The following is a 4,948-nucleotide window of genomic DNA, read 5'->3' as shown; positions in this document are numbered from 1 at the left end:
TGCATTAGGAGTCAAATATCTTTAATAATTCATATTTTAATGATAAATTGTCAACACTTGAAGATTCCCCCATGTCTTCTGAACAAAACACTGTGAGAATGACCGTTCTAGCCCCTACGGTTAGGAAATTATGGCCATTTGTTTGAGGGGAGTCCTGACTATGAGAAATAGACAGCACAAATCCTGTCTCTGTGCTGCGTGTGTGTAAAAACAGGTGCACCTGTTTTGGCGGGAAAAAGCACAGAGCCTCTCTGATTGGTGGATTCAAATTTAGCAGCTCCCAGGCTGCTTGACTGACCTAGAAACTTGATTTTCTCTCCCTGAGTGTGTGTGTGTGTGTGTGTGTGTGTGTGTGTGTGTGTGTGTGTGTGTGTGTGTGTGTGTGTGTGTGTCTGTGACACAGAGAGAGAGAGAGTGAGCCTCTATCTCTGGGAGCATCTTATTGTATGATTTAAATTCAATATATTTAGACTGGTTGACTGAATTTGGTCCTGTGTGTGTCTCTCTGTACATGTGTGTTTCCATATGTGTCCATATTTGTGATTGTGTGACTGTTATACTTTTTTTTGCTGATTCTTTTTTCATTTAACAATTACATTTGAGGGACCCTTAGCATGTTCAGGATTTTTTCAGCTGTCCATTTTGCTTTTCCAATTTTTCTATTTAACTTATTAATATTGTGCTAAGTCATAGCATTTCTGCTGCTTTTCAGCATTTGTGATAAATACAGCATTTCTGCTAAATCATACTATTTCTGCTATTTTATGAGATTTGTGCTAAATACAGCATTTCTGCTAAATCATACTTTTTCTGCTATTTTATGAGATTTGTGCAGAAATTAGTATTTCTGCTAAATAATATACTATTTTTGATTAATTATAGTTTTTCTACCAAATCATAGTACAGTATTTCTGTTTTTTTTATAGGATTTTTACTTCATGTAGTATTTCTGCTTATATATAGTATTTCTGCCATTTTATAGTATTTGTGCTAAAACATAGTATTTCTGCTAAATGCAGTATTTCTGGGTAATCATAGTATTTCTATATATTTCTGCCAACTCCCCAGGGAGTTAATCCTCTGTGAGGACTGTAATATTCAAATTCACATATCAGAGCCTGCACGACTTCCCAACCAGCCAATCATATCTGAGGTTTGACACATTGAACCACTCTCTTCTCTCGTCATATCTTTTTTTGGGATTTCCACAGAGACCTGAAAATTTCCATGACTGTTCACCAAAGCCTGCTGTCTCTTACGGTGAAAGAATGATATCGATACTCCAAATAGATTTAGAGTTAGGAAGCGTTGTTTGAGGGAAGGTCAAGGCAGTTTTTGCTTCGCCTCTACTCAGTTATGGTGCATTAGAAGTCAAATATCTTTAATAATTCATATTTTAATGATAAATCGTCAACACCTTAAGATTCCCGCATCTCTTCTGAACAAAACGGTGTAAGAATGACTGTTCTAGCCCCTACGGTTTGGAAATTAAAGCCATTTGTTTGAGGGGAGTCCTGACTATGAGAAATAGACAGCACAAATCCTGTCACTGTGCTGCGTGTGTGTAAAAACAGGTGCACCTGTTTTGGCGGGAAAAAGCACACAGCCTCTCTGATTGGTGGATTCAAATTTAGCAGCTCCCAGGCTGCTTGACTGACCTAAAAACTTGATTTTCTCTCCCTGAGTGTGTGTGTGTGTGTGTGTGTGTGTGACACACAGAGAGAGAGAGAGAGAGAGAGAGAGAGAGAGAGAGAGAGAGAGACTTTTTATGGCAGCATCTTATTGTATGATTCAAATTCAATATATTTAGACTGGTTGACTGAATTTGATCCTGTGTGTCTCTCTGTGCTTGTGTGTTTCCATATGTGTTCATATTTGTGATTGTGTGACTGTTATACTTTTTTTTGCTGATTCTTTTTTCATTTAACAATTACATTTGAGGGACCCTTAGTATGTTCAGGATTTTTTCAGCTGTCCATTTTGCTTTTCCAATTTTTCTATTTAACTTATTACTATTGTGCTAAGTCATAGCATTTCTGCTGATTTACAGTATTTGTGCTAAATACAGCATTTGTGCTAAATCATACTATTTCTGCTATTTTATAGGATTTGTACTTAATATAATATTTCTGCTTAATTATAGTATTTCTGCCATTTTATAGTATTTGTGCTAAAACATAGTATTTCTACTAAATGCAGTATTTCTGGGTAATCATTGTATTTCTACATGTTTCTGCCAGGTCCCCAGGGAGTCAGTCCTCTGTAAGGACTGTAATATTCAAACTTACCTATCAGGACCTGGACGGCTTCCCAGCCAGCCAATCATATCTGAGCCCTGGCACATTCAAATTTGCATATTGGGGCCTTCATGGCTACTAAGACAACCAATCATATCTGAGCCCTGGCACATTCAAATTTGCATATTGGGTCATTCATGGCTTCTAAGCCAACCAATCATCTATGTCATATATCTTTAATATGTCATATTTGTATTTTAAATGGTCAACATTTCAAGATTCCCCCATGTCTTCTGAACAAAACGGTGTAAGAATGACTGTTCTAGCCCCTACGGTTAGGAAATTATGGCCATTTGTTTGAGGGGAATCCTGACTATGAGAAATAGACTGCAGAAATCCTGTCTCTGTGCTGCGTGTGTGTAAAAACAGGTGCACCTGTTTTGGCGGGAAAAAGTGCACAGCCTCTCTGATTGGTGGATTCAAATTTAGCAGCTCCCAGGCTGCTTGACTGACCTAGAAACTTGATTTTCTCTCCCTGTGTGTGTGTGTGTGTGTGTGTGTGTGTGTGTGTGTGACACGCACAGAGAGAGAGAGAGAGAGAGAGAGAGAGAGAGAGAGAGACTTTTTATGGCAGCATCTTATTGTATGATTCAAATTCAATATATTTAGACTGGTTGACTGAATTTGATCCTGTGTGTCTCTCTGTGCTTGTGTGTTTCCATATGTGTTCATATTTGTGATTGTGTGACTGTTATACTTTTTTTTGCTGATTCTTTTTTCATTTAACAATTACATTTGAGGGACCCTTAGTATGTTCAGGATTTTTTCAGCTGTCCATTTTGCTTTTCCAATTTTTCTATTTAACTTATTACTATTGTGCTAAGTCATAGCATTTCTGCTGATTTACAGTATTTGTGCTAAATACAGCATTTCTGCAAAATCATACTATTTCTGCTATTTTATAGGATTTGTACTTAATATAATATTTCTGCTTAATTATAGTATTTCTGCCATTTTATAGTATTTGTGCTAAAACATAGTATTTCTACTAAATGCAGTATTTCTGGGTAATCATTGTATTTCTACATGTTTCTGCCAGGTCCCCAGGGAGTCAGTCCTCTGTAAGGACTGTAATATTCAAACTTACCTATCAGGACCTGGACGGCTTCCCAGCCAGCCAATCATATCTGAGCCCTGGCACATTCAAATTTGCATATTGGGGCCTTCATGGCTTCTAAGACAACCAATCATATCTGAGCCCTGGCACATTCAAATTTGCATATTGGAGCATTCATGGCTTCTAAGCCAACCAATCATCTATGTCATATATCTTTAATATTTCATATTTGTATTTTAAATGGTCAACATTTCAAGATTCCCCCATGTCTTCTGAGCAAAACGGTCTAAGAATGACTGTTTTAGCCCCTACGGTTAGGAATTTATGGCTGTTTGTTTGAGGGGAGTCCTCACTATGAGAAATACACTGCAAAAATCCTGTCTCTCTCTGTGCTGCATGTGTAAAATCCTGCACTTGGTGCACCAGTTTTGGCGGGAAAAAGCACACAGCCTCTCTGATTGGTGGATTCAAATTGAGAAGCTCACAGCTGTTTGACTGACCTAGAAACACACTGTTCACTTGCTGCTGCTGTGTGTGTGTGTGTGTGTGTGTGTGTGTGTGAGAGAGAGAGAGAGAGAGAGAGAGACAGAGAGAGAGAGAGAGAGAGAAAGAAAGACACACACAAAGACCTTTTTTAGGGCAGCATCTCATTGGTGGATAGAAATGTAATATATTCAGACTGGTTGACTGACATAGACCCTGTGTGTTTGGCTCTCTCTATGCTGCGTATGTGTAAGCAGTTGCACCTGTTTTGGCGGGAAAAAGTAAACAGCCTCTCTGATTGGTGGATTCAAATTTAGCAGCTCCCAGGCTGCTTGAATGACCTACAAACTTGCTGTTCTCTCCCTGTGTGCGTGCGTGTGTGTGTGTGTGTGTGTGTGTGTGTGTGTGTGTGTGACAAAGACAGAGCGATAGAGTGGGCGAGAGAGAATTTCTATTGAAGCATCTTATTGTATGATTTTAATTTAATATATTTAGACTTGTTGACTGAATTTGATCCTGTGTGTCTCTCTGTGCATGTGTGTCTCCATATGTGTACATATTTGTGATTGTGTGACTGTTACTTTTTTTTTTTGCTGATTTTTTTTCATTTAACAATTACATTTGAGGGACCCTTAGCATGTTCAGGATTTTTTCAGCTGTCCATTTTGCTTTTCCAATTTTTGTATTTAACTTATTACTATTGTGCTAAGTCATAGCATTTCTGCTGATTTACAGTATTTGTGCTAAATACAGCATTTCTGCTAAATCATACTTTTTCTGCTTTTTTATGAGATTTGTGCTAAATACAGCATTTCTGCTAAATCATACTTTTTCTGCTATTTCATGAGATTTGTGCTAAATACAGCATTTCTGCTAAATCATACTTTTTCTGCTATTTTATGAGATTTGTGCTAAATACAGCATTTCTGCTAAAATATACTTTTTCTGCTATTTTATGAGATTTGTGCTAAACACAGCATTTCTGCTAAATTATACTTTTTCTGCTATAATATGAGATTTGTGCTAAATACAGCATTTCTGCTAAATCGTACTTTTTCTGCTATTTTATGAGATTTGTGCTAAATACTGCATTTCTGCTACATTATACTTT

The sequence above is a fragment of the Pelmatolapia mariae genome, linkage group LG3_W (assembly GCF_036321145.2).
Source record: "Pelmatolapia mariae isolate MD_Pm_ZW linkage group LG3_W, Pm_UMD_F_2, whole genome shotgun sequence".
NCBI lineage: Eukaryota > Metazoa > Chordata > Actinopteri > Cichliformes > Cichlidae > Pelmatolapia > Pelmatolapia mariae.
Note: the sequence above shows the minus strand (reverse complement) of the source record.